This window comes from Aegilops tauschii, chromosome 5 (genome assembly GCF_002575655.3).
Source record: "Aegilops tauschii subsp. strangulata cultivar AL8/78 chromosome 5, Aet v6.0, whole genome shotgun sequence".
NCBI classification, from domain to species: Eukaryota; Viridiplantae; Streptophyta; class Magnoliopsida; order Poales; family Poaceae; genus Aegilops; species Aegilops tauschii.
This window is the reverse complement of record NC_053039.3, coordinates 35914581-35927179: the sequence shown is the minus strand read 5'-3', so window position 1 is coordinate 35927179 and position 12599 is coordinate 35914581.

Here is a 12599-nt window from a genome sequence, read left to right as displayed (position 1 = left end):
CGCAACACCTTGGGAGTATCGGACATATCTGGTTGTTTTACATACCATGGCATACATGATTAATCCAAACACAAAAGTGTGTGGAATCTGCATCATGTATTTTGCTCATCAGTGTTTTGGGACACCGAATCTTGCAAAAAACTCTTCCATGTGACTCCGGCAAGAATCACTCCTTGGCGGTTTTAAATGCTAAAAGGTTTTAGCACCTTCTCAATATGTATTCATTGCTTAGCCCTATTAGGTAAATCTATCTCTATAGATCATTGTGCCTAATATTGAGGCTATTTAGCCTAAGCACTTCATCAAAAAACTATTTTCAAATGAAGTCCTAATTCGTGTCAAGAAATTTATTTCCAATTAACAATGTGTCAAGCACACAAGGTTTTTAAAAATATTATTACTCTCCCACTTACTTTCTTGAGTTACAAGCATCTTCGTTACCCATTCATGAAGTCAAACCCCTTTAACCATTTCATCAAAGCACGAAGATTCCAACTCCATTTGGCTCTCTTCTGTCCATTGCTGGAACTCTGAAGTTTGCACCCTTACTAGCATCCTCTGGATAGACAAAATGCCTTGGACTGTAACACATGCAAGTCCTTGGTTTCATTTCCATCAGATGGAAATCCTATTGTCATCCATGTTTCATATCTCATGATTGAAATATGTATTAATTGCTAGTTCAACCCGAACCGACTTTAAGCATCGCTACGATGAAAACAACCTCATCGTAGTCAACTAGAGAACTTGTCATTTCAACAAGTTGAGCTTTATGGATAAAACATTTTTATCCGTATCAGTTTTATGTTCCATAAATATTCGTTAGACTCTAAGTCTTCCGAAAGGTGTATCAAGGTTTTAATCTTGAATCACTTATATGGAAACTAACTCGGGTTGTATTGGCATTTAGCCAATTCCGGAGTCAGGGCCCATCAACGCTTCCTTGTGTATTGTAGGTATAATGTTGTCTAACAACAATATCTCGTTTGCGCACCTGAGAGGTTTGCACGAGCCTTGCCTACGTGGTTCAGCTGCAAGTTCGACCGAAGTTCATACATTTTATTGTAGAGACTTCCGTATCAGTCGCAGTAGGAAACTCTGGAATTACTTCCAAGGTCTCTTTCCTTTGATCTGATGACAAAGATACTATTTATCTCGTCGAGTTGCACTATTCTCCCACTCACCTTTTTGAAAGAACCATTCTCTTTAAAAGCACACCGTTTTGCGGCAAAACTATTTGCCTTGGTATAGTGAGGGAGGAATACCCAACATTTTGGTATAACCTACAAAGTAGCACTTGTCTAATTTGGAATAGGTTTGTAACCTTTTACACAAGCCCCACATTCCAAAGGTTAAGAAAAGATATAACATGGTTGGGCATACCATACCATGGCTTCATTTCAACAGACCCGATGTAGCTCTTTTCAGTGTAAAAGCCGCAGTCTCCAAAGCATCACTTTAAAAGGGATAATGGCAAATTTATTAATGTCTTCTTTGACCTTACCATGTCATAAATGGTTAGATTACATCTCCACGGACTTTTCACTTGCAGTGGTGTTCCGGGAGGTGCAAGTTATGAAAACCCTTTCACAACTCATCAGACACTGGCTAAACATGTAACTCAAATATTCCTTTGGTGCAATCAAATTGCAGAAACATAATTTTCTTGTTACAATAACTTCTACTTCATTTTTGAAAACCTTTCGAATGATTTCAAAAGATCCAGACTTATGTCTCATCAAGTAAATATCCATATATCTACTTGAGTCATTTCTGAAGATAAATAAATCCACCACTAACAACACTTATCGGACTACACACATCAAATGTATGATCACTAATAAGTTTGTTGTTCGTTCCTTATGGCCCGTGAACGGTATTTTAGTCACTTCACTTTTCGGAGGAAAGTTGCAAGTGTCAGATGATTCAAAATCAGGAAGACTTCAAAATCCATCATAATGGAATTTTCCATGTGGGTTTCTCCAATGTGACCAAATATAGTGCCACACTTGTGTGGTATTCTTTTAGTCTTGCGGCATTTAGCGTCAGTGTTATGGATGTATCATATTACCATAACCATTCATAACATACATCCCATCTTGGATGGAAGCATGGCCCTTCATGTTATTCATAATACTTAACAACAATTGTTGTTTTTATGAACAACTCTTTTGCAACAAACATTGTGCAATGGGCTAGAGTGTATGAAACTCTAAAATGAATTATGAAAGTAAACCCAGAGGTATTGTATTATTATCAATATTCATAACATACATCTCATTCATAATGAAAGTATGGCCCTTGTGTTATTCATAACATCAAACATAAAAAGTTCTCTTATGAACAACCTTCTTGCAAGATACCTTATGCAATGGGCTAGAGGTTGTAAAACTCTAAATGAATTTTGAAAATAAATACAGACGGCAATACACCGATGGAAGGTATAGTAACATTTACTATGTTCCCTGTGTATACCTTAACCTCATTTCTGGCTAGTCTTTTTAGGCCATAGTAGCTCTTACATTGATTCGTAACAGAATGCAATCGAGCGGGTATCTTTGTGATTAACTCACAATATCCAAGAATTAGTGATTAACATGTTTAACAATAATTCCCAAGAACTATATCTTTGACCAGGCTACTATACATAAAAAACTTGTATGACATTCATACATGAGCTGGATATTCCAGTCATCTTTATTTCTGCCTTTATACTTCTAACAGTTTAACTTTTAGATTTCTCCTACTCGCAAAAGAAGCACCCAACTTAAGAGTGGCGTTAGCCCCGGACTTCCTAGGCGTGTAAGTCATACTAACACCCTTTGGACACTTCCTTTCTCTTTAAGTTGTTGTTTTATTCACCTTTCATTATATGACATGCGTTCTTTTGGATCCCTTTCCCAATAGTCAAATGCATAGTAAACACTTTTACTAATACTTGCAAACAAACATTGCTTTGTTTGTATCTGAAAATAATTTTCAGTTCCATGAGTATCCTATAACTATCCCAACTTTCGAAGTTTGGTTCATGGAAGCAAACATATTCCACTTGACCGTAACAGAATTCTAGCTTTTGGATCGAAGGATGAGAGTCACATGATCCATATCATTAGAGGGAGGATACGGAAAGCATGCGATAGGACAAAGTCCTTCTCGGCACTTTTGAGGACAATCCTCATATTACGTTACCAATCGTAAAGTTTTAACCAGATATTTAACAGCTATTCAATTTTACCAGGGAAAGTGGAATCGCGAGCCATTATTCTACAACTATTTTGCAAGAAACACTTAGACAGTGTTCATAATTAATTGCACTGAGAATTAAACATGTTAATTTAACAGTGCGCTCCCGCTCAAATCAATATCTCTCATAATTAATTTTGAGTGATACAAGATCCAGACTTCAATTCATCGCCATAGAATCATCATCTCATAATGGGAATTTTAATCGGTGGGCCAACTTGCCGATCACATCTCTATGTGCCTCTTGCTCATCTTTCGATGCGTGTGTTCCGAGCTCAGGACGTTCCTGCCATGAACGTCAAGACAACCAAGTAATCTTGCTGCGAGGTCTGACCTCACCCGCCTCACACTTCTCTAATCGTTCGTACCCATGCATCCATGGCGCACCCCGAAAATATAGGTGCCGTGACGGTGCTACACATGGGAGAACACTAACTACTTGATATTTTAGTGAGATATCACCCTAATAAAAAGAGACTACGACGCAATCAAAAAGGGTGCATCAAAGGGATAAACATCTCAGGCAATTCATAATAGCATGATATGGTATAGCCCTTTATGACGGAGAAGTCTTTCATTCCTTCGTCTTCGGCATTCGCGTCGGTGTTCACCTTCACGAAGATTGCACCCTGTCGATGCACCAGATAATATTGCTATCTCTATAGCTAATAAAATAAGTGCATTACATAAGGTTGACACGCAGGTCATTAAAGTGACAATCATATGGCTCCAGCCATCATGCCGAATCATGACACGCAGGTCATGTTAATTACATCATATAGTCATCTCATACATAATCAAATTGAATATGAGCATTGCTATACCACATCACATGCACATCCTGCAAAACCAAGTTAGACGCCTCTAATCAGTTTATGCAAAAAATTATTTTACGTGGCTTCTAAGGTTTTGACTTAAACCGAAGCTACCAACGTTTTATCATCAAGTATGATTATTCAAGTTGCTAGATTAATGTCTCGGGGTGTATGAAACACGAGATAATTAAATCTCGAGCCCCATACTAAACTTCATCATACGCATGACCCCCATGTAGATCATATCTGTAATGCCCTTTCATCTTCGAATTTCATCTTTCTTTTGACTACGACAGAACCCCAAGAACTGATAGCACTTCCATGATCAATCAGGATCACGGTTTGCCAGAACTTTGTCAAATTCCACCATGCTGTCTCGAGATTGAGCAAACGCAAATTCTAGGGAAGCAACAAGAACGTCGGGTAACAGATTTCATCTGTCACCCGCATAAATAATTTTCAGCAATAGATGTCATCTACTACCTAATTATATTATGCAATACCCATACATCTCCATGTATTCTAGATTGAAACCTGCATCTACGCATAGCATGGCTCTTGATGCCACTGTAGGGGAACGCGACAGAAAACAAATTTTTTTCCAACCTACGCACCAGCCCAGGACCACTATGGAGACTGCATACATGGTTTGATCTTTTTCGTTACCGACTCGTAGTGCAGCGGGAAGTAGAGTCGATAACGATCGGCGATGCAGACCCCCGCAGCTAGGATTTACAACCTCCCAACCACGAGGATGTATACCCTCATCTGCTCCTCAGACAGCCCTCCGGGAGGCGGTCGAACAGCCCCCCCGGACGGTGTCGCGGACAGCCCTTCGGGAGGACCTTCGAAACTCGGACGGCCACTCGGACAGCCCTTCGGGAGGCACTCACGAACTAAGACCGAAACTACGATCTCTCTACAGAGTTGCACACATACGGTGTCATCTATCCGGCAGGGCTTCGCTGTCCAGAACTAGTTCCTGCCGGAACCCAGACAGCCTTACGGCTCTACGAAACTCTTTTCGTGGGAGGGAGAGTAGAAGCCAGATAATGCATGCCATGTGTATGAGAGCAAGGGATGAGAGTGGAGGGATGCCCCTCCACCTCTATTTATAGGAAATCCCAAGGGGTAGGGTGGTTTTACAAGAAAACCCAAAACCCACATGAAATGGGGTCCTTCCCAAGGACCTAAAGAGTGAAAACAAGGGACAAGTGGGGCCCCATGGATGAGCTGCACCCATGAACGTCCCACCCCTTGTGGGGCCCCCCAAAAGGAGGTTCCCACCCTTCCATGTCATCCCTAGATCTTTTGGGCAAAGCCCCAAAAGGTGGCTTTCCATAAAATATCCCAAAAAGCACTTTCACTATTTACAACGACATTTTTCAGCGTCCGTTCGAGCTGAAAATATTTATGCGGGTTTAGAAAATTTGCAGTACCCACCATAATTATTTTCAACGCGTTCTGGAACAATTCCAGTTTAGTGATTTTCATCTGCGAAAAGCATCTGAACCGGTTCCTGCAGCTCCTGAACATTTCCGGTTTTTATTTCTGAAAATTCCAAAAAGTTTCCAAAATTATTCTGGCACCCTCGAAGAATTATCAGGCATGTGACGAAACCATTTTGACTTAATGGCATACCCCGAAACATCTATTTCGGTTTCACTGAAACTCATCTGGTGACCTCTCTCTGCGAAACTTTTCCGCTGTCCGAAACTTTTTCGATGATTTTCTCTCAGACTCCCTGTCTAGTATTCAGCAGATAGATGACCCTTAAGCGTGTGACCCTATAGGTTCGGTGAAGTATAGACATGACCCGGAACCCCTTCCGATCAATGATCAACATCGGAGCCGTGGACACCCATATTGACCCCAATACCCACACGAATAAATATTTGAGTGAACCTCCAGTTGCAGTGAGCTATTCCTGTTGCTTCGCGATATGTCACAAACACCCGAGGTGAGATTTGTTGCATCCCTGTGGATGAACAATTTGTCCACCATGCAAGTCACCTCGTTACTGGTTTTGTTCTCTTTTCTCGTCTCTGTGTTCCGTCATCCCAGTGATCAAATGACACTGTGTCTCGCCAGACGATGATGGATACCATAATACCGAGAGGGCCCGAGAATATCTCTCCATCGTCGGAGGAGCAAATCCCAATCTTGAGCTATCAAGTTACTTGACACACTTTTCCATGAACCTGTAAGCCGCCGTAATAGCCACCCATTTACGGATGACATTGAACAAACCCCAAAGTTCATGAAGCAAGCATGAAGAAACTCAATACTCTCATGGTCTAAGGAATCATGCAAACGTTAACCATCTCTGTGTTATGTACCATTAACTTGTGACAAATGAATCTCATAGCATAACATCAATCTGGGTCGATTCAACACAAATGTTCTCTTAACATTGCGCCCTCAAAGTTGCTGGCATAGACATGCCCATGATCATGAAAACAGAACCATCATGCAACACTTGAGCTAGTCTTAGAGGTCAGACTAAGAATACTTCTTACCGTTTATTATTCCACACGTGCATATGAGTCTTCCTCCGAGCCTCGTGTTATTGCAGACTCGAGAACCATAGCAGTTATAGCATGGAACATAAACATAATTATGAACCGGGAAATAATCAATAACATTTATTATTGCCTCTAGGGCATATCTCCTACAGAGCCCCGTATATAAAGGAGGGAGAGGGGAGGAGGCCGGTCTAGGGGCTCGCCAAGTGGGAGGAGTCCCACTTGGGCTCCTAGTCCAATTCGCCCCCCTTCCTTTTATCGGAGGGGGAAAGGGGAAAGGAGAGAGAGAAGGAGAAGGAAAGGGGGGCCACCCTTGTGGGCTGCCTTGCTTCCCTCCTATGGCCCATAGGGCCATTATCTTCCCCCCGGGGTTTCCGGTAACCCCCCGGTTCTCTGATACATACCTGATACTATCCGAAACACTTCTTGTGTCCGAATACTATCATCAAATATATCAATCTTTACCTCTCGACCATTTCGAGACTCCTCATCATGTCCGTGATCTAATCTAGGACTCTGAACAATCTACGGTCACCAAAACACATAACTCATAGTACAAATCGTCATCAAACGTTAAGCGTGCGGACCCTACGGGTTCGAGAACTATGTAGACATGACCGAGACGCATCTCCGGTCAATAACCAACAGCAGAATCTAGATGCTCATATTGGTTCCTACATATTCTACGAAGATCTTTATCGGTCAAATCGCAATGACAACATACGTAATTCCCTTTGTCATCGGTATGTTACTTGCCCGATATTCGATCATCGGTATCTTCATACCAAGTTCAATCTCATTACCGGCAAGTCTCTTTACTCGTTCTGTAATGCATCATCCCACAACTAACTCATTAGTCACATTTCTTGCAAGGCTTATTATGATGTGCATTACCCAGTGGGCCCAGAGATACCTCTCCAATGATACTCGGAATGACAAATCCTAATCTCGATCTATGCCAACCCAACAAACACCTACAGAGATAACTGCAGAGCTTCTTGATAATCACCCAGTTACGTTGTGACGTTTGATAGCACACAAGGTATTCCTTCGGTATTCGGGAGTTGCATAATCTCATAGTCAAAGGAATATGTATAAGTCATGAAGAAAGTAATAGCCATAAAACTTACCGATCATTATGTTGAGCTAACGGATGGGTCTTGTCCATCACATCATTCTCCTAAATATGTGATCCCGTTCATCAAATGACAACACATGTCTATGGTTAGGAAACTTAACCATCTTTGATTAACGAGCTAGTCTAGTAGAGGCTTACTAGGGACACTGTGTTTTGTCTATGTATCCACACATGTATCAAGTTTCCGGTTAATACAATTCTAGCATGAATAATAAACATTTATCATGATATAAGGAAATATAAATAACAACTTTATTATTGCCTCTAGGGCATATTTCCTTCAGTTTAGCCCGACCTCTTTCAGCCCACACGTGTGGCACTTATCAATGTCCTTATTAAAACAACGAGATGGTATAAGTAGATCTGTCACTTCTCTCATTGCTAGAATCTGTTTTACTACGACCCCTTAGTACTGACTGGTTTGTGGACACCTGTCAGTAATAGTTATCCCAGACAGTCCAATTTAAGAGAAAAAAGTTATCACTGACCGGACATCGTATATATGGCAGGTCACTGAATCACTAACCAATCGTCTACTCTGGCCCTTCCATGTTGTATTATTCAACACCCACCCACTTACATTTCACTCGTCAGTGTGATTTTTAGCCCAGGTTATGGCGGACCGTGGCGCACTTCTCGAGTTGTCTATACAAAAGATCATAACCCTGGAAAGACCATTCTCTCTCCCTTCAAGTGTCTCTCCTCTAATTTCATCTCCTCTAGCTAGTGAACGCCTCTCCATACCATCGACCACAATGTGTGATTCCGTCTCCTCCTCGACGCGACCATCCCCAAAGATGGAGGAGTTGTTTGCCCCTATATATCCCCTCTCCTCTCCCGTGTTTGGCATGACAAGCTCAAGGAGTGGTTGAGCATGGTGAGCTACCCATCTCTCCCCTCTCTAACCCCACATTTGAGTTGGTTCAATTTGGGTGTAATTTGTATGTACGTGCAATTGCATAGTTTTGTCAATACACATCATGATTCGGTTAACTTTAAACGTGCATAGTTGACATCATATTTCCGCCTATCAACGAATGTAATTAAGAGGGCTACAAATGAGAAAGCTCTTAAGATAAAATTTCTTTGCCTCGTCGAGATGAATAATTTTAATTTTACGATCAACCCAATGAGAGGTCGTATGCAACTTCAAGTGCCAAAAAGTCCAACCTGACCATGACATGAATTTGAGCGTCCGACCACAAACACACATATTGATACATGTCTAAAGGTAGAAGCGACAAATTTGGCCCTCAAGATGGCCTCAAATTAGAAATTTGTCAACATGAAAGTTGCTTGCATTGTCGAGGCATAAACTTTGGTTTTTGGGCCATCTCCAACGGAAGTCATATGCAACCTCCAAAGCTCAAATACAATCGCCTCATTCCAAACATCTGATATGTGATTGGTGTATGGTGTGGATGATTTAGTCCTCAAGATCGCTTTAAAAGGAAAATGCCAAAAAAAGTTGCTCTACTTGTCGAATTGACAAACTTTAGTTTTTTCGGTCATCTTAATCCGAGGTCGTATGTGGCTCATAGAGCAGATGCAATATGACAATCTTTTGACACACCTTTCGACTCTTGTCAGATCTACAAACTGAACAACCCTGTCACTTGTATGTTCTGTCAAATTTATAAATTGTAACAACCATCTTAATTGTATGCTTATTTAGTTTCACACAATGCCGACACATGCACATAATTCATTTGTTTTAACTTGGTTATTTAACTTGCTATTGATTAACTTTCTGTTCTTTGTAGCCGATCATTTGAATTTTGGAGTACATGATGAGAGGTTTACATGGGGTCTTGAAGTTTTTAGATTATGTGAGGCATGAATAGCTGATGGTCACATGTATCGATGGTGATGCAGGGCAAATTGAGAGTTAGCTTATAACTTAGAGATATTTTTTGTTTGGCGCACGTCATAATGCTCAAGTTCGAGTTGTATGCTAGTGATGTTCTTGTTGTGCTTCATATATATAGTCTTCTAAGTTGTATGTTTGATTACGGGCTCACTTGGTTGGGAGGATTTTCATAAGAATAAACATAGGAACAGGGATTCCAAAGAAAAATTTATAGATGCATTCTGCCGGTGTACAAAAGTAGGGGCACACCTTTGTACCCCTTTACTTGTGCACGGGCAGTCGGAGCCGCGCGCCACGACCACACTAAGCAGGGCAGAGGAGGGGAGCCGGAAAGAAGCCGAAGCACAAGATGGCCAAGGCAACGCCAAGACCAAAGATACTAAAGAGCGAGAGGGCGACGTGGACTCCCCCGGCAAGGCCCTTGCCGGGGCAGCCTCCGCGGCCACGACAAGAGCCTTGCCGGGGCAACTTGCCCGATGCTAACAGAGCGAGCCACCCTTGAGCCCACGGGTTCCAACTCAACCAACCACATTGGAACTAGGGCTTGGGAGGCACCTCTGTGGTAGCATGAAATTCTTTGTCAAGACCATAGAGATATGAGATCAGATGAACCAGAAGACGGCGACCCTCGACGGGATCCTTGCTGAGGAGATCCACAAGACCCCCGGAAAGCGCCTTGCCGGGGACGACTGCAACGCCATGGCAAGACCCTTGCCGGGCCCCCGGCAAGGCCCTTGCCGAGGGCGTCAGTGGGGCCACAGCCAGGCCCGCGTCGACCAAGACTCCACCGCCGTCCCCAAGTAGCTGCTAGCTCAACCAGCTGGGCAGGCACCCGCGTGGCGACGGGCGGTCTCTACGCCAACTCAGCAAGCACCTACGTGGTGGCATGAAGATCTTTGTGAAGACCCTACCACCGCGCCACCTCAACTACCTGCCTGCCTACATGGCGCCGCATGCAACGTTGGCCTGGGCGCGTGTCGAAGCGAGGCGAGGCGGCAACGGACGGGACGGGCCTCGTTCCCGTCCCCAATAAAGCTAAGGGACACCTAAGCTACGCACTAAATGCGTCTTGTCCTGTAACATGAGCGATAAGCTCGCGACACTGTAGGCCTTTCCGCCTCCTATGTGCCACTGTGGCAGCCCCTTCTGACTATAAAAGGAGGCCCTTGGCATACTGGAGAGGGATTCGGCTCTTTCGAACTATGCAGCCACCATAGCTAGTTCGGGAGCTCAAGAACTCTCTCAAATACACACCAAAGCAAGACTAGGGTATTACGCATACTCGCGGCCCGAACCTGGGTAAACGATCCTTGTGTTGACTGCTAATCCTGCTCTTCTCACAACCCCGCGCCCCGGCAACCGTAGTAGGGATTGTCGTGATCCCATAAGTGTCGTTTCCCACTGACATCTTTGGCGCGCCAGGTAGGGGGCGCAATTGTGAGAATGCGGTCTAGTAGTTAGCCTAGCAGTTCTCCATCGCCATGGCTCCCACAAAGAAGACGATCACGGCGATCGGCTCGTGGGGAGCCGAACGGCCCGTGCCAGTGCGGGCGAGCAGCGGGCCGGTTGTGGACAGGACCTGTGGCGCAGTCCGCGAGCACCAGCATGGCTCTGGTAGTCAGAGCCTGGCGAGCGGCGTCGTTCGTGCGCCAGGAAACGGGCCGCATGCCACCAAATCCAAAGACGGAGCTGGGCCCCCCACAGGCGGCGCGGGGCCCTCCAGGAGTGTCGTTGTGCCACCCACGGGCGGCGCAGCAACCTCCAAGATGCCCACGCCGGCGCCCACAACGCGCTCTTCCCAGGGTGCACGCGACGAGCAGCGCCAACACGCTGGAGACCCCGGACACCGCTGTGGGAAGAGCCCTGTGCATCGTCCGCGGGATGAAGGAGTCCAGCATGCTCCCCAAAGTGCTCGCGAAAATAGCACGCAGCCGCTGGGCCGTGGTAGAGCTCCTTCAAATGTAGTTAGAAGTCGAAGTGCGCCACGGTCCACGCAGGTGTCACCACCACCCACGCTAGCGGAAGCTTTGGCGCGCGCGCAGCTACTCCTCAACTTCCCTCCTGCTGTGGAGAAGCTCGACGAGTGGAGAGCCACCATCCGGAGCCTCGTCGCCGTCGCCAATAAAGATGATCCGCGACCGGTGGGGCCTTCAGGCCGGCGCTCCGTCGAACCATAGCATGCCAGCGGTGGAGGGGCCGGGGGTGCTGCGGCCATGGTGCACTCTCCTCTTCCACGCCAGCCACCGCGGGTGTCTGTCCGTTGCGATGATGCTTGTGATAATATTTCCATAGCCTCGTCCGACCCACGGACCCACCGCGACCAACGCCAAGTTCTTCAAGAACGAGCCCACGAAGATGCTCGAACCACTATCGAGCGGCGGCACGATACGCGCCACCAGTTGGACAAGCGGGCGGGACCCGCTATGGACAACCCAGCGCTGGGGAGCTCCGGCGGCCTACCTTACGAGGTGGATTGCCCAGCTTTTACCCGTGAGCTGCGGCAGTTCAAGTGGCCGTCCCACCGCACGTTCAAGCCCGACGTTGGCGAGAAGTACAACAGCTAGACCTATCCGTCAGAGTTCCTCATCATCTACACCATCGCGATGCAAGCTGCCGGAGCTCGCGACGACAAGGTGCTTGCAAATTACTTCCCGTTGGCACTGAAGCCCAACGTCATGTCTTGGTTGATGCACTTGCCAGCGGATTCCATCTCTTCTTGGTCGGATCTGTGCCATGAGTTCGTTGGTGCCTTCACCGGGGGCCACCAAGCTCATGGCCAGGCCAGTGATCTGCATATCATTCCCCAGAAGGAAGGGGAAACCCTGTGCAAGTACATCCAGAGGTTTAGCCGGGTGCAGTACAACATCCCCGATGTTCATCCCGCCGCCGTGATCAGCGCGTTCCATCAGAACGTGCGCAACCGCAAGACGCGCGAAGAGCTGGCAATGAACAAGGTTAAGGATGTGGCTGAACTTTATGTTCTGGCCGATAGGTACGCCCGGGCTGAA